The following is a 24,839-nucleotide window of genomic DNA, read 5'->3' as shown; positions in this document are numbered from 1 at the left end:
AGGTGCACGCCACCATACCCAGATAATTTTTGTATTTTTAGTAGAGACAGGGTTTCACCATGTTGGCCAGGATGGTCTTGATTTCTTGACCTTGTGATCCACCCACCTTGGCCTCCTGAAGTGCTGGGATTACAGGCGTGAGCCACCACCAGCCCCAAATTCACTGTTCTAAAGCATACAACTCAATGGTTTTTGGTATATTCACAAAATTGTGCAACCATCACCACCATTTAATTCCAGAATACTTTCATTACCCCCAAATAGAAACTTATTAACCGTCACTCCCGAATTCCCACTCAGCCTAACTCCTGACAACCACTGATCTACTTTCTGGATCTATGGACTTGCTTATTCTGGACATTTTGCATGCGGTTATGTACCCATATAACAACATTTTGGTCAACAATGGACCACATACACAACATTGGTCCCATAAGATTTTAATGCTGTATTTTTACTACACCTTTTCTATGTTTAGATATACAAATATTTACCACTGTGTTATGCTTGCCTACAGTACTCAGTACAGTAACACGCTGTACAGGTTTGTAGCCTCAGAGTAATAGGCTATACCATGCAACCTAGGTGTGTACTAAGCTATACCATTTAGGTTTGTGTAAGTGCACTCTATGATGTTCACATAATGATGACATTGCCTACGAATTCAATTCTTAGAACATATACCCATGCTTAAGCAACATATGACTGTAAATGGAACCATGCAATGTGCAGCTTCTTGTGTCTGGCTTCTTTCACTTGGCATGTTTTCAAGGTTCAGTCATACTGAGCATGTGTCAGTACTTCACTTTTATAGCCAAATAATACTCCATTATATGCATATACTACATTTTTGTTTATCCATTCTTCAGCTAATGGACATTTGAGTTGTTTTCTCTCTTGAACTATTATCAATAATGCTGCTATGAACATTACAGTCTCTTGCATGAATATATATTTTGATTCTCTTTGAGAATACCTAGAAATAGAATTACTGGGCCAACTGGTAACTCTGTATAACTTTTTGAGGACGTGCCAGACTGTTTTCCAAAGCGGCTACACCACTTTACATTCCCACCAGCAACATAAGAGGGTTCAAATGATGTTTTGAGAGCCATTCACGTGGATGCCTGTGACTCTTGTTTACCCATTTTATGTATATACCACATTTTAAAAATGCATTCCACAGTTGATGGATATTGGGTTATTTCCAGTTTGGGGCTGTTATGCACAATGCTTCTGCGAATATTCTTCTACAGGTCATCCGGTATAGAGGATCAAGCACTTCTTTAGGGTGAGCACAGTGGCCCATGCCTGTAATCCCAGCACTTTTGGAGACCCAGGCACGTGGAACGCCTGAGCTCAGGGGTTCATGACCAGCCCAGGCAACATGTCAAAACTCCGTCTTTATCAAAGTATACAAAAAAATATTAGCCAGGCATGGTGGTATGTTTGTGTAGTCCCAGCTATTCGGAGGGGCTGAGGTGGAGGATCGCTTGAGCCTGGGAAGTGAAGGTTGCAGTGAGCCAAGACAGTGCCACTGCACTCCAGCCTGGGTGAAGAGTCAGACCCCATTTCAAACAAGAGAGAAAAAAAAAGAGGTTCTTCAGAGGTGGGATTGCTAGGTCATAAAATAAGCACATTTTAAACTTTCTTAGCGAATGTGAAATTGTTTCTCAAAGTCTCATTCTTAGTCACTTCTAACCTTAGTGTTGAAGAGTTTTTGTTTCTCTAAATCTCCAGCTAGAGACATTATCAGATTTCTTAAAATCTTGGCTAATGTAATGAGTATGCAATCTTCTCTCATGGTGGTATTTGTTTATTTATTTATTTTTACCTGTATTATCTTATTAGAGCTTCAGAAAACCTCATGAATTAAACAAGGTAGCTGCTTCTTTACAACACAGTGTGGTGTTACTATCAAAGATTAGACAAACAATATGCAGATCTCAGACCAGAATTCAAATCTTCTGAATTACCTATTGTGGTCCTTTCCTTATATTGCCTATTAACCAAATTACACTCTAATAAGTGATAAAACCAGAAACATAAGCAAGTCCATGCAAGGTTTGGATACATTCTTGAATATTTTATACACTTTATTAAAGGAGATAAGGAAATACATTAGCAAGTTTTTAACTTTTATGGCCAACACTGTGTTCTTCCACCTAGTTAGATATAGCCTCAATAGGATCCTTTTCATGATTTGAATCCCTATACAACAGTAGATTTATACGTGATCAATACAGGGTTAAATGGAAATTTGAATATATTCTTTTCATTAACCCTTCCAAAATATACACCAAGCTCCATGTTATCTTCTGCTACGCTTTTCTAAATAATTGTTTATTTTAAGGAATTAAGTAGCATTTTAAAGAATTGGGGCTTTTAAAATTTGATTTAATTTTTTAGAATCTGCTTTTTTTTTTTTTCTTTCCAACTTTTATTTTAGGTTCAGGGGGTATACGTACAAGTTTGTCATGTGAGTAAATTGCGTGTCAAGGGAGTTTGGTATACAGATTATTTCATCACCCAGATAATAAGCATAGTACCTGATAGGTAATTTTGGATCCTGGCCTCCCTCCCATGCTGCACCCTCAAGCAGACCCGGATGTGTATTGTTCGCATCTTTGTGTCCACGTGTACTCAATGTTCAGCTCCCATTTGTCAGTGAGAACATACAGTGTTTGGTTTTCTGTGCCTGCATTAATTTCACTGTGGTTTTTAAACTGTGTTCTCCTGATCATTCTTTTCACTGACCATCTTTTCTCATGATCCTGGGAAATTTAGGTTCCTTCTTCAGTGAAATGTGAGATGTCTTTTACCAATCTTCCTCCTGGTTTATTTTTATTTTTCTCACTGATTTGTGGGTATTTTTCTTATACTCTGGATCTAAATCCTTTGTCAGTTGTATGCGTTACAAATATATTCTCCCAATTTGTGACTTTTCTTCCCCTTCTTTTCATGGTATACTTTCAGAATCAGTATAAAACTATTCAGTGTATTCAAAAGTATACAATGTATTAATGTATTAAAAAGTATCCATCTTTTCCTTTAGTCTGTGATTTGTGTCTTATCCTTTTAAAGAAACCCTTCTTTGCCTTGAAGCCATAAACTTCTTCCATATTTTCTTCTAAATGTTTAATTTTATTGTCTTTTATATTCAAGTTCTTAATTCACGTGGAATTGTTTTTAGCTTATAAACAGTAAAATGTACTTCTTACAGCTCTGCGAAGTACAAGATCAAGATGTCAGCAGATTTAGTGTGGGGTGAGGGCCCATTTCCTTGTTCATAGATGGTCCCGTCTCACTATGTCTTCACATGATGGAAGGGGCCTGAATTCTGTGTTTGTATTTGGAGTGAATTTAGGGACTTAATTTTTTTTTTTCCTCATGGGCAAAAAAATCATCAATGTCAACCCTCTCATATACAGTTTCCATCCATATGTGGGCTGTTTCTGGGCTCTCTTATCCTTTCCATTGTTCATGTGTCCACCCTCTTCTAATATGACATTGTCTTAAATACTGTAGTTTTACAATAATCTTTTTTTTTTTTTTTTTTTGAGACGGAGTCTCGCTGTGTCACCGAAGCTGGAGTACAGTGGCACAATCTTGGCTCACTGCAAGCTCCACCTCCTGGATTCAGGTGATTCTCCTTCCTCAGCTTCCCGAGTAGCTGGGACTACAGGTGTGCACCACCGTGCCCAGCTAATTTTTGCATTTTTAGTAGAGACAGGGTCTTACCATGTCAGCCAGCCTGGTCTCGAACCCCTGGCCTCAGGTGATCCACTCGCCTCAGCCTCCCAAAGTGTTGGGATTATAGGCGTTGGCCACTGCGCCAGGCCAATTTCACAATAGTCTTGATATCAGAGAGAACATTCTGTCCCACCATCACCACCAATCTCATTCTTCCTCAGGATAGTTATGGATATTCTTGGCCCTTTGCTCCTCTAAGCAGACTTCACAGTAAACTTTTGAATGGAATTTTTGTAATGTTATCGAATTAAGACAGAGAAAATGGACGTATTCACCAACTTGATCTTCCTTTCCCACAAATATATTATGTCTTTCTATTTATTTAGAAAGATTCGCTAATAAATCTCCAAAATTTGTATTGTTTTTCATGTGAAAGACCTGCATATCCCTTGGTAGAGTCATTCCTAGATACCATTTTCTTTATAATTAAAAAACTTTAAAATGATATTTTTCTGCTCATTGAAATTAACATTTGTATATTGATTTTATATCTGTGGGCTTTGCTAAACTATCTTAGTAATTCTAATAATAAATCTATAGATTATTTGTGGTCTCTCATGTGGCTATTCACATCATTGGCAAATAATGGGAGTTTTATTTTATCCTTTTTAATTCTTATACCGTTTCTCTTATTTTTCTTGCTTTGTTGAGCTGACTAAAGCCTCCACTGCAATTTTTATTTTGTTCCTGACTTTAATGAGAATACTTTTGATGTTTCACTGTAGATTTTTAAAAGCAGATTTCCTTGCTGAGGTCAAGGAAATTACTTTCTATGTCTAGTTTATTAAGAAGTTGCTTTTCATTAACAATAAATAAATGTTAAATGTCACCTAATGCTCTTTATAAACCTACTGAGATGATTATCTCTTTAAATCTCTTAATGGGATAAATTACTCTAATATAGTTTTCAACGTAACTTTCAATAATAGACCTATATATTAATTTTTTTTTTGAGATAGGGTCTCACTTTGTCACCCAAGCTGGAGTGCAGTGGTGCAAATATACCTCACAACAGCCTCAACCTCCCAGGCTGATATGATCCTCCCACCTCAGCCTCCTGAGTAGCCGGGACTACAGGTGTGCACCACCACACTCGGCCTAATTGTGGATTGTTTTTAGAGATGGGGTTTCTCCGTGTTTCCCAGATTGGTCTTGAACTCCTGAGCTTAAGCAATCCTCCCACCTCAGCCTCCCAACGTGCTAGGATTACAAGTGTGAGCCACCCTGCCCAGCTCATATATTAATTTTTTAAAACATACCTGGATTAAATCCAGAATGTTTTAGGTCCTTTTATTTTCTTCTATATTCATGAATGTGACTGATCTGTAATTTTTCTTTTCAGACTGTCTTTGTACAGTTTGGGGATCCATGTTCCCTTAGCCTCATAAAATAAATTTGGCGATATTGCCCCTCCCACTATCTTCTGTAAGAATTTGAGTAAATTTGGAGTTTCTACCTCTGTCTCTTGAACACCTGGTAGAACTCACTTGTATAATTGCTTGGGCACAGGGTTTTCCTTATGATTCAATGTCTTTAGTAGCTGTAAAATCATTCCAGTTTTCTCTTTCACATAGAAGCAATTGTTGCCAGGTTTCTTCCTAGAAGTTTGTCAATTTCATCTAAGAATACAAGTTTACTGGTATAAAGTTACTTATAACATTCCCCTGTTATCTTTAATCTCATTAGCCCCGTTTTTCATTGCTGACACTTTTTGTGGGTACCTTTGCTTTCCTTATTTGAATGATTTTGTCAATGTTTCATTAATTACTTTGACGTTACTGGGTCTCTCATTTTACATTTCTTGTCTATCCCATAAGTGTTGTTCTCGTCTTATAGTTTTTTTCTAAGACATCTTTTTGTAGCATATTTTCATTCTTCTCCTTCCCTTGGGTTTCCTCTGTGATTCTTTTTCTAACATCTTTATTTGGATACTTAATCCAGCTTAATTATTTAATGTTCAGCCTTTCTCCTCTTCTAATACAAGCAATACAAAATTTAAAATTTCCCTCAAATTTCTACTTCAGTTTTGAAGCAGCATTTTTTAAATTTAAATATTTGTCTAATTTATATTATTATTTATATTTTAATCCTTGATATAGTTAGAGGTCTTTTTTAATACTGCCAAGTATGTCACTTTTTAAAAATAGGTTTTTGTTATTGAGTTTTGACATAATTGTTTTGCAAAAGATAATGAGATGTGTTTGATACTGATTCTTTGAAATTTGTTGAAAGTTGATTTATGACATATGATGGTGGTCAATTCTTAAAAATTCAGAATTTTTCTTTAAAAGAGTGTGTGGTGTTTTTTTTTTTTTTAGTGAAGTAAAATATTTAATATATGTCCATTAGGTCAACCTTGTTTTAGTCATAAAGATATTTTTAGAAATGCAAAGACTGCAGAAATGTATTTATCAAAACTTCTTTGGTTAGTAAATCATTAACAAGGTGCTACAGCAAATATGGGAGAGAGGCAAGGCAAGGAAAACATGGGACCCAGGAAACAGTGGCTCTCACTCAGGAAAATAGTGATGCCCCAGGTGACAGCTATGCAGCAGGTCTTATGAGCAAATGATATCTACCGGAATAAGACATTCCAGGCTCCAGGAGGAAGGCGTGCAGCAAAAAGCAGGATTCAAGCAGTCTAATATTATCCTTAAGACCCTGGGAAAATGTGACCCAAGACAAAGTCCTATCCACTGTTATGCCAAAGCCACAGTCTGAGTTGGGGGCTTGAGTTAGCCTCAGCAAACTAACGCAGGAACAGAAAACCAAACACTGTATGTTCTCATTTATAAGTGGGAGCTAAACGATGAGAACACCATGGACACATGAAGGGGAACAATACTTACTGGGGCCTGTTGAGGCCTATCAAAAAGAATAGCTAATGGAGGCTGGGCTTAATAGCTGGGTGATGGGTTTATCTGTGCAGCAAACCACCATGGTACATGTTTACCTACGTAACAAAGCTGCACATCCTACACATGTGCCCCAGAACTTAAAATAAAAGTTGAAGAAAAAAAATAAAATTAAAAAGGAGAAGAAAGGCCGGGCGCGGTGGCTCATGCCTGTATTCTCAGCACTTTGGGAGGCCAAGGTGGGCGGATCACCTGAGGTCAGGAGTTCAAGACTAGCCTGGCCAACATGGTGAAAGTCCATCTCTACTAAAAATACAAAAAATTAGCCGGGCATAGTGGCACACACCTGACAACTCCCAGTTACTCAGGATGCTGAGGCAGGAGAATCACTTGAACCTGGGAGGCAGAGGTTGCAATGAGCCGAGATCATGCCACTGCACTCCAGCCTGGGCAACAAGAGCGAGAGACTCCATCTCAAAAAAAAAAAAAAAAAGGTGGGGGGAGAAGAAAATTTTAAAAAATTATTATATAAGAAGAAAAAATAAAGAACTGGGGGCTTTGAGTTTATCAGGACATCCAGAGCTCATGGCCCAGGCTGCTGGGTTCGCCTCCATAGAGTGAACTGGGTTGAGATTGCATGAACTGTGGGGAAACTGATCAATAGTCACTTGGTCTCTAACTACAGCAGAGATCACACAGTTAGGTGCTGGCCCCTCTATCCTTGTCAAGAGTGGTCAACCCACTGGGGTTCACAGAAAGAGCCATTGGAGTGATGGGAGAAAATGTTCAAAATTCCATTTATCTCACTCTTTTTATTTGATTTGTATGTATATTCTAATGTATATAATACATTAGGAAAGGAGAAAGTGTATATGTGTGTATGTGTGTATATCTCTGTGTACATACGCAGAGCACATGCATATTCCGAAATTTTTAGGTCATGAGGTGCGTAATTATAAATACTTGGAGACCCTTAGTAAACAATAGCTATGTAGGGGTGAAACACTCAGATACTCTCCCACAGTCAGGTAGAAAAATCATGATGGCAACAATGACTGCACAGTGATTGTGTGTCAGGAGCTCTGGAGATGCTTTTAATTGATTATTTCAGCTAATCCTCAAAACTGCCTTTCAAGAAGAATACTGTTTTTCTTACTGAATAAGTGAGAAAACCAAGGTACAGAGAAGTTAGACAACTTGCTTAAACACACATAATAAATGACATATCCAGAATTCCAATCCAGTTGGTCTCCAGGGTGCATGCTATTTTCTATTAGCCAGATGTTCTTTTTAAAAATTTCAACATTTCTACTTGTTATACATTGAATTGTGCACGCCTGAAATTCATATGCTGAAGTCCTAACACCCAGTACCTCAGAATGTGACCTTACTTGGAAATAGGGTAACTGGAGATGTAATTAGTTAAGGTGAGATCATATTGGAAGAGACTGGACACCTATCCAATATAACTGACGCTCTGATAAAAAAAAAAAAAAATCCAGGCCCAGTGGCTCATGCCTGTAATTCTAGCACTTTGGGAGGCCAAGGCAGGCGGATCACGAGTTCAGGAGATCGAGACCATCCTGGCTAACACGGTGAAACCCCATCTCTACTAAAAATACAAAAAATAAGCGGGCATCATGGTGAGCGCCTGTAGTCCCAGCTACTCGGGAGGCTGAGGCAGGAGAATGGCGTGAACCCGGGAGGCAGAGCTTGCAGTGAACTGAGCTGAGATTGCACCACTGCACTTCAGGCTGCGTGACAGAGCGAGATTCCATCTCAAAAAAAAAAAAAAAAAAAAAAGGAACACCCATCGAACAGGTAGCTGTGCATACCAGGAGAATCTCGTGTGAAGGTTGGAGTTAGCTGCCACTAGCCCAGGAACTACCAGAGCTAGGAGAAGGGGCTGGAACAGATCCTTCTCTGGCATCTTCAGAAGAAACAGAGCCCTGCCGACACCTTGATTTTGGATTTCCAGCCTCCAGAACTGTGCGACAATACATTTCCATTGTTTAAGTTATCCAGTTGGTGGTGCTTTGTTATGGTAACCTTAGCAAATTAATATAGCAGTTATTAACTTACTTGTAAATGAGGTTAAACTGAATGTTTGGATTAGGAAATAAAATTTAACTGCTCATCAGTGTGTTTTTGAATGCAAGTGACTTATTGGACAATAATTCCCTAGTCTTGTTTTTAAGTGCCCTAAGTATATTACTAAATCTTCTCAAAGACTCACAAAACAAAGGCTAATCCTACTGAGATTAAATAAATTACCCGAAGTGACTTATTTTATTTACTAAATTATAGAACAAGCTACAACTATAAAGTGTAGCAGCTAAGAACCATTTCTGCAGAAGCTGATAACCTGAGACCCTACCTCCTCTAATGTCTAGGAAAGCTCATGCTCTTGGATCCCAAGAGCAAACCCCACAGCTAACAATGATTGCTGGTGTAGGGGTGAAGGGGAATTTCTCCTTCGTCTTCTGAAGGTTCACTGAAAATCAACTGACAAATGGTAGATTAACAGGAGAAAATGTATACACAACTTTATTTTAAGCTGCATAGCATGGGGGAATGGCAGGAGAATGATTACCCAATAACCCACTGAGGTACAGATGTTTATATAACCTTTCTTCATAGGGGAAGGAGAGATGGAGGAAACGTGGTATTTTGAGAGATAGTAAGGTATACAAAGATGAATGAATAAAAATATTTACTGAATCATTATTTATATTAACAAGTGATTGGTTATTAGCCACTAAGGAGTTTGTTAAATGACTTAGAGTCTCTGTATATGATGTAATGCTTTGTAACCATTTGAAGTGATATAAAGGTTAATGACATCAGTAAATAAGCCTTGATATTTTGGAAAATGGAAAAACGTGGGTTGAAAAACAGTACTTATGGATTGGCCTAATTTAGTGGGAAAATATGTGTGAGACATAAACCTTGAGATATTAAAACTGCATGTCTTGATGTGGTGGGGTTATGAGTACATTTAAATTTACTTCTTTGGTTTTTGTGTATTTTTAAATATACAACTGTGAAATGGTATTATTACTTTTATAATGAAATCCATTTTTAAATGGTAGTTTGCTCCTATCTCCACACAGCTGTCTCTGGGAATTGGTTTTGATGTATTGGGAGAGGTACTCATTCATTGCAAAAGAAGAGCAGGAAAACTGCTGGACAAGGACAGAGTGAGGGGAAATTCCACAAGACCAGTAAGGGTGGAGCAGAGCAGCTGGATGGGACAGGTTTTGCAGCCAGTGCTCTATTAATAAATGATACGCCCGTCCTTCAGTGAGCCCCGTCAGCAAACATCGGTTCTTTGCCCACTACGGAGGAAAAGAAAAATAGCCTGTTTGAGCCTCAGAGGGCTGATTAGGGAGAGAAAAATTGCATGAAATAATTACAAAGGTATGCATTAATAAATCCAAAATAATACAGCACTGACTGTATTATATATGTAGCAGGGGTGGTGCAGAGTAAATAATCAGAATTCTGAGATTTTGTTGAGAAAAAGGTAGGATGAAATACATTAATAAATAGGTCAATACTATCCAAAGCTCCTTAAGGGGTGCTTGAAGCCTGTTATGCATGTTAGGTTATCATGACACATTTATAAACGCAAGGGAGAGAGGAAAGAAGAAGGCAAATAGAAGGAACATTTCAGGTAAAAGGGGTGGCTAAGCCAGTGGTTTTCAAAGTGTGGTCCCTGAACTGGCAACATTGCCATAACCTGGGAACTTGTTAGAAATGCAAATTCTTGGGCTCCACCCCAGACCTACTGAATCAGAAAAACTGGCGGCAGCGTCCAGCCCTTTGTAGTTCAACAAATGCTCCAGGGGATTCTGATGTAACTAAAGTTTGAGAACCACTGGGTTAAACAAAGTCTTGGAAGCTGGTGTGAGCAGGTTGTGGGTAAGGGAAGTGGCCTTACTAGAAGGAAAAAGCCACATCAGGGATTGATGGGAGATTAGATGGAAAATACGGGGGCTAAGAAGGCTCTATATTATTGGAGGTAAAATAGATTAAGCTTTTTCACAAACAGCATGGTTGGTATTTACACATAACTAATATGAAGGAAATTTGCTAAAGAAAAATAAATCCACATTCTCTCCTGATTAACACAACAATTAGCTTAAGATTTTCCTGGTTCCATGTGTTTGCCCATATGTATACCTAATGTTCACACAGTTATAATGAAGTTCTGAGGTTCTGTTTATTTTTGCATTTTATAGTACACTAATATTTTGATACATTAATCAAGGTTTCCATTTTTATTTTGGCTTCTCCTGTTGTATTTCACATCTTAGCTCTGCCTAGACTCTGTCTCTGGAGGGCTGTTACAACATAACCAAATAATAAAGCAATCAAATGTGGGTTACGCATTTCACAGTTGAAATCCAGGCCAAAAACAAAGGCATCTGGAAGTAAATGAACAGTCAGAGCCAGCTTTCCTTACCCCTAAAGGCTTGATAAAGTTGCCAACTAGGGTAGAGCTGCAGAGAATCAGAAAGAATAAGTGCATATCCTGGGGTCCATTCCCCACCTGGCGTGAACCCCCAGAACCCCATGGATATGGCCTAAACTCCCATCCTGAAAAGAATCTAGCTAGGGAAATGACAAGTGTCACAGAGGTCCTTCTACTTAACACCATATGAGAGCAGCAAAGGCTACACGTGACCCAGCTAGGACCTGAGGACCCAAGGCAACCTCTCAGAACTCCCCGCAGCACCAGGGTGATGTGATGATGCAGATGGAATGTGGCTAAGTCAGAGGCTGGCCTAAAACACCTCTGTATTAGGGAACAGAGGACAATCCAGGTCCTGCATGGATCAATGGTTAAAGAGAAAGAAGTCAATAGACATCCCATCCTGGTGGATGCCTGTAGGAGCAGGTAATGACAAACTGCTAGGTACTATCTCAGGGAAAATGCAAGCAGTTAGGAACAGGCCATGGCAACAGGACTTTGAATTGCCTGAGGTTACCCAGAATCAGCATAACAGGACCCACACCAGGCGTGTACCACTAGTCAAAATCGGGCTTGAAAAGGAATGTAAATCTTACTATAGAAAATTGAAGAAAGTTATGTTTTGGCTACAACTGAGTATGTACTTTAAGATTATACTTGCTATAATTACATAAAATGTTTTCCATGTCTGACAACACATTGCTATTTTAGTAGACAATCTCTCCATTAAGTGACAGCACTGTATTTTATTTAGTCATTCTCCTATTGTTGAAAATTAAGATTGTTTCAGTCTTTAAGTATAATATAAATACTACAACAAAATAGTTATTCTGCAACATTTATTTGCCACCTTCAATTATGCCAGACTCCAGACTAAGAATGCTGATTCAGAGGTGAAAAAAACACAATGTCCCATTGTCTGGTGGGAGAGTCAAATGTGTCTAATGATCATCACAATGTAACATGAATGTGATTATAAAAAGCATAGCTATCTTGTGCGTATTTTAAAATTATTTCCTTAGGATAAATTCCAAATAGTGAGATTCTTGGATTATATTGACAAATTGCTTTCTTTTCTTTTCTTTTTTATTTTATTTTGTTTTATTTTATTTGAGATGAAATCTCACTCTGTCGCCCAGGCTGAAATGCAGTGGCGTGATCTTGGCTCACTGCAACCTCCACCTCCCAGGTTCAAGTGATTCTCCTGCCTCAGCCTCCTGAGTAACTGGGATTACAGGTGTGCGCCACCACGCCTGGCTAATTTTTGTATTTTTAGTAGAGATGGGGTTTCACCGTGTTGGTCAGGCTGGTCTAGAACTCCTGACCTCATGATCTGCCCACTTGGGTCTCCCAAAGTGCTGGGATTACAGGCATGAGCCACAGTGCTCGGTCAACAAATTGCTTTCTTAAGGCATCAATTTAATCTGCAATGAATAGCAGTTTCTGTTATATAACCATGTAACATTCCTTGACTCGTATGTGCTGGAAATATTTTCCAAGTCTTTCGTTTTCCTTTTTATATATTGTTGAGGGGCAAATTGTTAAAAAGTGTTTTAATTTCTCTTTTCCTATGTTCTTTCTTATATGATTTTAAAGCTTAGAAAATTACTCCTTTAGAGATATGATACATATTTACTTCCATTTTCTACTAGTTTTAAAAAATAATATGGTTTTTCTTCAATTGTTTAATCCATCTGGAATTTTTTTTAGCAATTAATCAGAGCAATTTATTTTCTAAATTGCTAGCTAAGACTATTTTTCCTTTAATATTATTTTATGACTTTTTCAAATTCACAATTCTCACTGTAAAATAATAATATGTTTTCAGATATTAACCTGGTAAATCCTAGACTCTGATTAGCCTGTGACCCCCAAATGTTGAATTGATGGCATCTAGAGCTTCATGGGGAGCGAAGAACCATCAAAAATAGGGGAGTTCCTATTTCATTTTCTAGGCTATCTTGAGAACATTGGAAAAAAAAAAGTGAGAGGATTTTCAGCTGGCCAGAGAACTCATCAGAACAGATTATTGACCATTGATTGGAGAAGAATATGAAATATGATGTTAGTGAAGCCCTCACCATTGAGGAAGGAAGAAGTTCCTTCTAATCCTGGGATTAGGATCTGGGTGAGTGAGGGAGAAAAGAGGGGCAAAGGGTGACCTGAAATGTTCTGGCTCCCTTCCTCACCCCAGGATGGAACATTAACAAGAGGTGTTACAGGGCAGGAGGGTGCATCTTGGATAAAACCACACCCAAGATAAATTTGGGAGAGTCTAAGAACTTCAGGAGCTGCTGTCCTTCACAGACTGGGCAGAGCTTGGGAAAACCATAGACCTTGTAAAGAAACCCTCCACCGCTGGGAATGCTGCTTCCAACATGATCCAAGAAAGGGGAACTAGCAATCACAGGCACGTGCTGAGGGCAGTCTTCAAGGGATCACACACAACAGCGTGTTGGAGAGAAAGCAATCTAGAGTTTTCCGGCACCCCACTGAGATGCATGATAGCTGAGAGAGCGGAAAAGACCCAAGTTCCTAAGGAAGCTCAGAGTATATGGAGCTCTTGTCACCAGAGGCAATGGCAAGGACCCGTGTGTGTGCATGGTGGGTGGCAGATGCCACTATGATGCCTGCGAACCAGATCAAACTAGTGGCATCTTCATCATCAAGCAGAATGAGGGACATTTCAGCACAGGGTAGGGAGGACCAAGGACATCTGAGCAATACCACTGCACCCAGACACCATCCTGAGAAGGGGTAGGGGAGATCCCTTCGAGCTGTCTAAAGTCTAAGCTTTGAATTGGCTGCTTTACCTAAAACAGATCTGAGCAATGGAGATTAACTTTCCATTAATTGGTACATTTAAATATCTTGCCAATTCACCTCATCCCTGCTACCAACAGAAATTAGCACCCACACTAAACAATTATAAGACAAAAATTTTACTTTTATTTTTCCATATCTGAGTAATATGTCAATTTTGAAAGCACCAAGTGCGCACGCGCACACACACACACACACACACACACACACACACACAGAGAGAGAGAGAGAGAGAGAGAGAGAGAGAGAGTTAGGCCCTTTCTGGGCTTTTTGTTCCTTTATTGATTTAAAATGCACCCTTAAAGTCAGAACAAAGCTTTACATGTTTTTGGTGTATGTTGTGTTCAAAGGCAATGTAGAAAGACACTCTTTTCTTTTAGTAGGCATAGTTGGAAATTCATTCTTCTTTGTGCCAGAGGAATTCAGAACTCTTTCATGTATTGTTAACTTTGCGTGAGGTGTGATGGCCACCATAGGTGGCACAGGAAGCTTCATGCTGAGAGTAAATGTAGCAAAGTAGAACATCTTGGAAAACTCATATTTATTCTTGGGAAAATCCTTGCACATCCTGTTGTTCCCTTGCATTCCCCAGGGGTGACCATATGTTTGCCTGGGACAATCTCGATTTACACCTGCTGCCCCAGAACAATTATTAGACGTGCCCCTTCACAGTGTCCTGATCTGAGGTCCCTGGTCACTCTAGCCATGGAGTCTTTCTGGCACAAGGTGGCAGCAGCTGCCCATAGTTGAAAACATACTGTAGCTTGTGGGCCCTTCCAGTATCTGAGACAGAGAAAAGGGTCCATTCATTAACCCAGGACAGGCTTACAAATACACCACCAGACTAATGGAATGAGGTTACCTTAGAATACAAGGACTTCGAATACAGGATAATCTGGCCACCCCCTGCCATGAGGCAGGTCACACAACCCTTTTGGCAGCTGTGCAAAAAGCCATTCTCTGGATGGGGATTCTCTCAGCTGGTGAAGTTAGGCTTTTGTTCACAAATTTCAAGCAGCTCCTGGAGAGAAGGGAAGGGTCCACTCCCTGTAGTTTCTGAGATCCTCACCTACAAAGACATTCATCCTTGCTCTGAATGTGCAGACTGCTTGGATATGTTCACCTGGCGCACCAAGAAGGTGCTTGTTTTCCAGATGATACTTCAATTGTCAGCTCTTCTCTCTCTCTCTCTCTCTTTTTTGTTTTTTTTTTTTCTTGTTATGGGTTGAAATGTGCTAACAAAAATATGGTGAAGTCCTAACACCTTGTCCCTCAGAATGACCTTATTTGGAAATAGGATCATTGAAGACGTAATTAAGATAAGGTGATACGGAGTAGGGAAGGCCCTTAATCCTGTATGATATCCTTATAAGAAAAGGAGAAGACAGAGATACATGGGGAAGATGGCCATGTAAAGCCAGCGGCAGACTGGAGTGATGTTGTCATATGCCAAGGAATGCCTGGAGATACCAAATCCTGGAAGAAGCAAGGATGAATCCTCCCCTAGATGCTTCAGAGGGACCATGGCCTTGCCCGCACCTTGATTTCAGACTTCTAGCTCCAGAGCTATGAGAATAGATTTGTGCTGTTTTAAGTCACCCAGTTTATAGTGCTTAGTTATGACAGCCCTAGGAAACCAATGTGCTCCCATCTCACACTTTCTGACCCCCATGCATTACTTATCCATTGCTGCATACCAAGACTACCATAGAGTCAGCAGCCTAGGACAACACACATTTCTCTCCTGCTTTCTTTTGGTCAGCAGTCCTGGCATAGCTTTGGGTCCTCTGCAAGCCTTCAGTCAAGGTGTCAGCCAGGTCTGGGTTTGCATCTAAGAGCTCAACTTGGGAAAAATCCACTTCCAAGTTCACGTGATGATTGGTAGGATTCAGGTCCCGGTGGGTGACCAGACTGAAAGCCTCAGTTTCTTGCTATGTGCCAAAGGCTGCCCTCCATTCCTTACCATATGAGTCTCTCCACTGAGCAGCTCACAACATGACAGCCAACTTCAACAAAGCCAGCAAGGGACAGAGTCTTCCTGCAAGAGACGGGCATTACAATCTTCTCATTCTGTATTTAACCACAAAAGTGACTTCTCATCACCTTTGATGTATTCTACTGGTTAAATGTAAGTCACAGGTCTCACCAACACCCAAGAAAGGGACTACACAGGGGCATAAACACCAGGAAGTGGGGACCACAGGAGCCACACCCCACAAGGAGGAAGGACAGCAAATTCCTCAGGGATTAGGTTTTCACGCTGAACTTCCAGGGGCTCAAATCTCTGTGCTCTCTCCCCAGTCACTGTCTCCCCACACATCCAAGAGATGAAAGATTATTTTTTCTTCCCCTTTCACAAATTAAGTGCAACTTCTCACTGCTCTGTGGAGTGACCCTTTTCCCAACTTTCCTGCTCTTTCCCTGGGACAGGAGCAGAGTGGAAAAGCAAAAACAGGCTGACCCAAGGCAAGGACAGGCTGTGTTCTCCCACAGTCCAATAAGCGTTATCTTGCTTTGCAGGGCGGGAGAGGAAATGAACCACTGCTTATGCTCATCCACTTTTTCTTTCCCTCTGCTGGTCTGCTGCTGGGCTCCGGCATCAGTCCCATTTTAGGGAACCCATAGTGCTCTCCTAATAATCCATGTCTCTTCATTTCCCCACTGTCCTTTGCAGGTAAGTTGGGTCCATGTGACTAATTCAGGCTAATTAACAGTGGAAGTTTGGTGTAACAATTTTGGGATGAAGCTAGTGTACCTCCTCCCTCCCTTCCTTCCCTGACTCAGTACATTTGGAGGCCAAGTGTTAAGAGGGCAGTGCCACAAGACAGAGGGAGCTTGGTCCCTGAGAGGTGGTTTGGAGAGCCCTTGCCATGCCCCACAGGACTTCATAGCTTATCACATCTGTTTGAATTTCTTTATCAGCCCCCAGTCAAGCTGTTGCAAAGAAAAGCTCAGCCAAGCACATCTAAATCATCTCAAACCTGCACTAGGATAGAGATATCTGCCAGGGCCATTTTTCATAGTGACACTAGCTCTTGACTCTGTTCTTTACCCCCTTAAAGCTATGTGACCTTAGAGAAATTATTTAGCCTCTGTGTCACGGTTTCCAGACTTGTAGTATAGAGTTCTACTAGTAACTTCTCATAAGAGTAAATGAGTAAAACCATGTAGATCAGTGGAATTGTTCCTGGCTCGTCACTGCTTTCTCAGCTGGGGTGTAGGACACACTCTGTAAAGCCCATCTTCAGCGCTGTTAGCCCAGGCCTCTGGGGCTTCTCCTCAGCCCACCTGTTCCCAAAACAAGTCTCAATTTATTTCTTTTGTCTTTCCCCAATTCCCTCTATCAGGCTGTTACCTTCCTTTCCTTAACACTAGAGGGTGCTTCAAGTCAGGCACCATCTAAAAACAGATTCTCCCTCTGAGTCCAGTCAGCAGCTGGTGGGTGCTGGGCAGTTGGCCAAACTTGGAGCGTATCACTTAGAACTGGGAGATGGGCTTCTCACCCTCAGAATGACCAAGAATGACCAACCAACCTTAAGGTCACATAGCACATTCTCCTATTCCAGAATGATCCCCGATTGCTTCCTTAGAGCCCTATTCTTTCCCTTCCTAATACCTACCAATACTTCTAAATCACTTATATTGTATATACTTCTTGCTATGCTAATTGGGTTAATGTTCCTCTCCCCCAGCAGACTATCAATCAAGGAATGTGTCTGTTTTGTTCACTATCCCTTTCCAGAACCCAGCAAAGTGCCTGGTGCATAGTACCTTCTTGATAAATACTTGAAGGCTCATTAAATTAAACCCCCTATCTTTTCCCATTCTCTACCCCACCACCCCCTCACTCCTCAACACCAGAGTAATCAACCTGACCTTGTGCTACTTATCACTGCCATCCCAACCTTATCACCTTTGGCTGTTGTCACAGTTTCTTAAAAGGTTTTCATTTTTCCGAATGTTTTCCTTCTAGTACATTTTGTCTACCGCCACTACCCTGCTCAAAAAAACCATTACCTACAGGCTCAATTCCCAGAGGCTTTCAAGACACATTGACAAACAAATTCATCTAGAAGGAACAACTCAGATGGTGAGAAGAGGCTGAACTTCCCTGAGGCTCCAGAATTCTTATCCATATGATAGGGGTAGTAATACCATCTGACTTATGGGGTCATTGCAATGCTTAAATGGAATAGTGGCAGGCATGGGCACTGGCAGAAAATAGACATTGTAATAAAGGATGGCCATTTGCATCAATAATATTCTATGATTTTAGTTCAAAGGAATGAGAAATGTTTAGGTTGATAAAATAAAAACTTCAGCTGAATTAAATCTGAAGGAGTTTCATTGAGCAATGAACGATTTGTGAATCGAGCAGCCTCCTGAGCCAGAATAGGTTCAGAGATTCCAGCACCGCCACGTGGTGGAAGATTTATGGACAGAAAAAGGAAAATAACATACAAGGAAACGGAAGTGAGTTACAGAAACAACTGGATTGGTTACCGCTCAGCGTTTGCCTTATTTGAACACGGTTCAAACAGTTGACCACATTTAATTGGTCAAAAGTCAGTAATTGGCACAAGTGTAGGCTACGGTCTGTTTACACTTCCACTTGTTAGAGTTCACAATGTATAGAGAAACCCTTAGGCCAAATTTAAAATATGTAAGGAGGCAGCTTTAGGCTAAACTTGATTTAACAAAGTGAACAAACAGAAGACTCTGGAGAACTATTTCAAAGGCTACTGAGAGAAGCGGGAGTAGATTTAATCCTATATTTCTCCTTTCAGAAGATGTAAGTAGTGCCAATAGGTAGGAATTAAAAGAAATTAGATTTTTCTCAATTAGAAATTCCTAAAAATTAGAAATATTTGAAAATGGACTTGACTTGAGTTCCCTGTCCCTGAGATAACCAAACTAAGACTGAATGCCTACTTTTAAAAGAAGTCTCTGAAAATACTGTTTATTGAGTAGAGACTTGAATTAGGTCACTTCTAAGGTCTCCTACTTTATGATTCTATGACAATGTAGGATTACATGAGAATGCTTTCCTAATGTCTTTGGGCCATTAATTTCTCTCACTCTTTGGAGGTTTTATTTTTTTGAATATGTGAGACCTGCTTTGATATTTGAGTTTTCCTATTCCTTCCCAATTAGGTACTAAATTTTTTGAGGACAGTAACCATGTATATATGTCTTACTATACTCCCTAATATTCCTAGCACTGTGATCTGTGGGTGCCTGATAAAGATTTGTTAAAGAGAAAGGAAGGGCTTCCTTTTAGACAGGAAAACTCCCATGCCAAAGTAGGTAGAACTGCAAGATCCCTTTCTCTTCTGTCTTTCAAAATGAAGCTCAGCTTCATGAATTGAACAGTTAGGAAGGAGATGACTCCAGGAACACTGGGGATCCTACATGTCAGAGTGGAACTTCATCATTTCCTAGGGCATTCTTGTGTAGGATCCATTTTAAAAAGTGAATAAAAGATCAAGGGTAGTGATCTCTGAAGATAGTAAGATATTTTGCCTTCTTAAATTAAGCAATTTTGTCAATGTAGTGCTTAAACAGCATTTATTTATAACTTAGCAAACTTAAATCAAGATGAAATTCTTCATCATTATGGAGCCTGTCCCATTGCAGCAAATCTGGAGATTTGATTTTTTCAGTATTTGGTAGGAAAATGATCCTTGGGCACCCCCTTGTTACTGGTTTCTGTGTGATTTGAGGCAAGTTGGGCAAGGCACACAACAATCTCTCTACAAAGGAAGGTTGCTCTGCCCTTTCTATTTCATGGACACTTACAGGCTTAAGTCTAAAGGCAATGGAGACATTTGGAGGGCATTTGGACTCTGGAACTTGGGTGGGAACATTCGAGTAGATGAACCCCAAATGTTGTATTCCCACATTGTTTTAAATCTTCTGATCCTGCAGGGTTTGCCCACCTGTCCCTATTAAGAGCTAACTACTCTCTCCCTTCCCAATTCTCCCTCCCCCACCTTACTCGAAGACAATACACAGGCCTCTCCCCACCATCTCTGCTCCTTGTAACTAGGCTTATAACTAGGGGTATGTGCTGGGTCTGATAATGGAAGAAAAGACCTCAAATGAGCTGCTAGTCCTAGCCAGCCTACACCAGCAAAAGTCAGAGGAGTTCATGCAGGACTGGATCCTGAAGATGCCGGATCAAGGGGCTGGGAGCATCAGGTAGAACAAGGAAGAGTGTACTGATTTGGGATCACTCTCCAGAGATACAGGATTTGACACCCTAGCAAGGACCCCAGGAGGTGATGTGACCTGGCTGCTCAAATGGCTCCTGAAAGCAGGGAGAAAGTGATGGCCCAAGCTTGATGTGATTGAAATGCCAGCACTACCCCAGCAGACAGTAGAGGTAGAAATAACAAAGCTCAGGGAAGTCAGCATGCTGAGTGGATACACCATGAGGCTGGAAGGCCTACCAGATGATTCTGTTCTATAAGAAGGGCCAGAGACTATACCATTTACAAAACCCAAAAGAAATGATCTAGTGAGAAGGAAAATAGCATGACTGAAAAGATCAGTTGGAAATCTCCTCGATAAGCCAGGATTGATGGTTGGAAAAGTAGGCAGAGAATTTTTTTTTTTTTTTTTTTTTTTTTTTTTTTTTTTTTTTTTTTGAGACAGAGTCTCACTCTGTTGCCCAGGCTGGAGAGCAGTGGTGAAATCTCAGCTCAATGCGACCTCCACCTCCCTGGTTCAAGCAATTCCCCTGCCTCAGCCTCCCGAGTATCTGAGATTACAGGCGCATACCACCATGCCTGGCTAATTTTTTTTGTATTTTTAGTAGAGATGGGGTTTCGCCAGTTGGCCAGACTGGTCTTGAATTCCTGACCTCAGGCAATCCACCCCTCTTGACCTCCCAAAGTTCTGGGATTACAGGCATGAGCCACTGCGACCGACCAGGTAGAGAATTTGACTCAGTGATACCAATGGTGACGATAGGCCCAGAGCCAAAGAAACCAGGTGGTGGCACTTAACTGCAGAAGCCAGGTGGCTGAAGTTATTACAATGCGCAGTGGGGTTGGATTGGCAGCCAAGAAGATCTGACCCACAGAGTTAAGGAGATGATTAAAGGAACACAGCACCCATAGAGGCAAAATAGATACTCGACCAACAAGAATGTTTCTTAGCTTAGACCACTAGAAGAAGTCAAGGATGGATAATAAGGAGTCTGAAAGCAGTAGCCCCAATACAGTGTCATGATCCTTTGGCCTTTTCTGAATCTGAACCAGTTTTCAGAGTTGGACTCAGTCAGGTCTCTGGAAGAAAGAATCGTGCAACACCCCGGTAAACATACAGAGTAACGATTCCATAAGCCCTTCCCAAAGGGACCTAGGGTCATTTACCTGGGTAACTGTACCAAACTGGCATGTTGCCCAGAGAATCAAAGCATCCTCGTGGCTACTGTTCTAACTAGTGGGACATGTGGGAGCCATATAATAAGTAAAGTCCTGGTCAAGGTCCAACTTACACCCAGTGGTAATTTCTGCAGTCTCTGAATGTATAATTGGGATTCATATACTTGCTACTTGGATCATTGGATCCTAGGACTGTGGGCTCAAAACTATCACAGTAGGACCAAGTGAAGCCTCTGAAACTGCCCCATCCCCAGCCAAGATATAAAAACAATATCATGTGTTGGGAGTAATTCTGGATATTAATATCACCCATAAAAATCGAAAGGATACGGCCGGGCACGGTGGCTCAAGCCTGTAATCCCAGCACTTTGGGAGGCCAAGACGGGCGGATCACGAGGTCAGGAGATCGAGAGCATCCTGGCTAACACGGTGAAACCCCATCTCTACTAAAAAATACAAAAAACTAGCCAGGCGAGGTGGCAGGCGCCTGTCGTCTCAGCTACTCGGGAGGCTGAGGCAGGAGAATGGCGTGAACCCAGGAGGCGGAGCTTGCAGTGAGCTGAGATCCAGCCACTGCATTCCAGCCTGGGCGACAGAGTGAGACTCCATCTCAAAAAAAAAAAAAAAAAAAATCGAAAGGATACAAGAATGGCCGTTCCCATGATATCTCAATTTAATTCAATAGTTGTCCCCTGCAGAAACCAAGTGGACCCTGCAGGATGACAGTAAATGACCACACACTTAACAAAAGAGTAACCCCATTTTCAGCCACTGTGTCTGTTTACCTGCTACAAGCAGATTGGCAAAGCCTCATGTACGTGGTATGCAGCCTTGATTTGGTGAATGCATTCTTTGCTATTCCCTTCAGAGAAGAGAGTTAGAAACCAACTGCATCTACACAGGTGAGTAACAATACATATTTATATTTTTGCCCCAGGGCTATGTTAACTCCCCTGTCCTCTGCCATAATATAGTCCAAAGGAATCAACATCATCTAGATATCCTTAAAAATGTCACATTGACCCATTATTTGATGCTCTCATGCTAGTCAGGCCACATGAACAAGAGGTGGCTATATTTTGGAGGCCTTCGTAAGACATGTGGATCAGAGGATGGAGGCGAACCTATGAAGATTCAGGGACCTGTCACATGGTAATATTTTTAGGAGTCCAGTGATAAAGAGCCTGCCAAGAAACCTCATCCGAAGTAAAGACAAGGTACACCTTGTCTTACACCTTGCGCCGCCTACCACAGTGAAGGAATCAGCACATCTGACAGGCCTCTTTGATTCTGGAGGCAGCATACTCCACAGCTGGAAATACTGCTCTGGCACCTAGTGACATGAAAGGCTTCTACCTTTGAGTGGGGCCCAGAGCAGGAAAAGCCTCTGCAGCAGGTCCAGGCTTAGCTGTAAGCAGCCCTGCACTCACTAGTGTGGGAGGTCTCGGTGGTGCAAAAAGATGCTGTGCGGAGCTTATGGCAAGCCCTAGTGGAAGAATCACTCCCTAGTCATGTGGTCCCCTAAGATTCTTTTGCAAGGCCATGGCATCTGCAGGGGAGCATCACGTGCCTTTTGAAAAACAACTCCTAGTATGACACCGAGTCCTAGTTGAGACACAGTACTGAACACAGGACACCAAATGAGTATACGTCTGGAACTACCCATCATGAGCTAAGAGTTATTACACCCACCAAGTCATAAAGTCAGGCAGATCCAGCAGCAATTCATCATGACTTATAAGCACTTTAGCTGGGATCAAGCACAAGGACCTGAAAGCACAGCAAGCTGCATAAGCAGGCAGCCCAGACCCTCATAATAACTACCACTGTTACACAAGTGCCCCACCCAGGGCTCATAAGGGGCCACAGAAGAGCATACTTGATAGCTAATGGCAGACAGGGGAAAAACCCAAGCTTTGTTTGTAGATAAGTTGGTTTGGTTCAGGTCGAAAGTGGATAGTAGGTGTACTGCAAGGAATGGTCTTAAAAGACAGAGTCAGGAGAAAGTCCATCCAAGGGACAGAGCTTGGACAGTGCACCTGGTCATCTATTTTGTGTGAAAGGAGAAATGACCTGATGTTAGAATACATACAGAGTGAAAGGTGGGGGTAATGGAACATGGAGGGACAAGGGAGTGGGCAGGATGTGTGAAGATCTTTGTATCACATGCTAATGCTCACCAGAGAGAATCCACCATGGAAGAACCACTAACTGCCAAGTAGACAGGATGGCTTGGTCTTCTGACATCAGCCAGCTTCAGCCATTGGCCACCCTGGTGCTAACACAGTGTACACATTAAGGAAGGTGCACTATCAGAAGAATGAAGGCTATGCATGGGCCCAGCAAACAGTATAGGCTCCCACTAATCAACACTGAGTTAGTTACTATTGCTATCAAACATTCAACCTGCCAGCAACAGAGATGAACACCAAGCCCCCACAAATAGCACCATTCTTTGAGAAGACGGAGACCAATAGCCTCCTTAGTGGCAAGTTAACTTTTTGGGGGCCCTTTCCATCCTACGAGGACCAGTGGTTCATTATCATAGGAGAATGTGTATTCAAAATAGCATCCTAACTGAATAATCTTAATCAGTAAGAAACATATTCATTTCCATTCTCAGACTCAAGTCACTCCAGAAAGATTATGCTAAGAGGTGCTGATCATGTTCTCCAACAGCAATTCATACCAACATTCTAGAATGAGCTACAGCTCAAGTCTTAGGCTAAAATGCTCCCATCTATGAAATAATCTCCTGGGATTCTTTACTCTGTGCTTTTGCCAACAGCCTGTACATGAACTTAAACTGTCTCAGCACTCAACTAACTGCCTTTGGAATGCCTCCTGTGTTTAGGCATTGAATATTGTTGAACTGCCAGCTTTGCTATCAGGTAAGTGGTGGTTGAGGTTATAAAAGCTTGCTAAATGCCATTATAAAATGATTATTTGTGCTATACAAATACTTTCTTCCGTTGTCATTTGGAGGAGTGACAAGTCTCATAGTTCACCTTCCTTTGTGAATTTCTAAGTAAGTAACCAAGGACTTGTATGAATGCAGGTGTTTTTAAATGATGTTTTCTTCAATACTTAGTATTCTACCTGAGCCAGGAGGGACCATGTGTCTTTCCAGCAGACAACAAGGGTAGAAAAAGCTTACAAAGTGGGTACAGCAGGCAGAAAGCTGCCATAACACATAAGGAGGAGGATAAGCATTGACTACCAAGGAAAGGGACAGGATTGGGTGAGCCACGTGGGAACCTAAAGCACCTCTGTCCACTGCTCTTCATTACACACTAGAAAGCACATTTTGGAGAGGGAAGAGATCCATATGGATTGTTTTACAGCACAAGTAGCTTTCCTTTCTTGGGTTAGTTTTCTGTTTGCTGGTTTTTACTCTCATGTGTGTATGTTTAACGAAGTCATTTGCTAACTGGGGGATTGGAGGTGGGAACTGGAGGACAGGGAATGGACAAAGCTCTTCCCAGATCTGACATCTGGTCAAGCCTGATTCCAGAGTCTAGGGCCTAAAATCAGAAGGTT

General features: G+C 41.1%; 1 long non-coding RNA gene across 3 annotated transcripts in view; it reads right to left on the bottom strand.

Moving 5' to 3' along the window:
* Positions 1 to 14,110: 14,110 nt before the first annotated feature.
* The window catches only part of LOC106993787 (uncharacterized), a 36,807-nt gene continuing 26,078 nt past the window's right edge, over positions 14,111 to 24,839 (bottom strand). For 2 of the 3 annotated variants that reach the window (XR_013418417.1, XR_013418419.1), the window contains exon 3: positions 14,111 to 15,946. This is a non-coding gene — a long non-coding RNA (uncharacterized LOC106993787). The remainder of the gene's footprint in view (positions 15,947 to 24,839) is intronic. The other variant, XR_013418421.1, reaches the window with a different exon arrangement.

The sequence above is a fragment of the Macaca mulatta genome, chromosome 1 (assembly GCF_049350105.2).
Source record: "Macaca mulatta isolate MMU2019108-1 chromosome 1, T2T-MMU8v2.0, whole genome shotgun sequence".
Taxonomy (NCBI): Eukaryota; Metazoa; Chordata; class Mammalia; order Primates; family Cercopithecidae; genus Macaca; species Macaca mulatta.
This window is presented reverse-complemented; position numbering and strand designations above follow the sequence as displayed.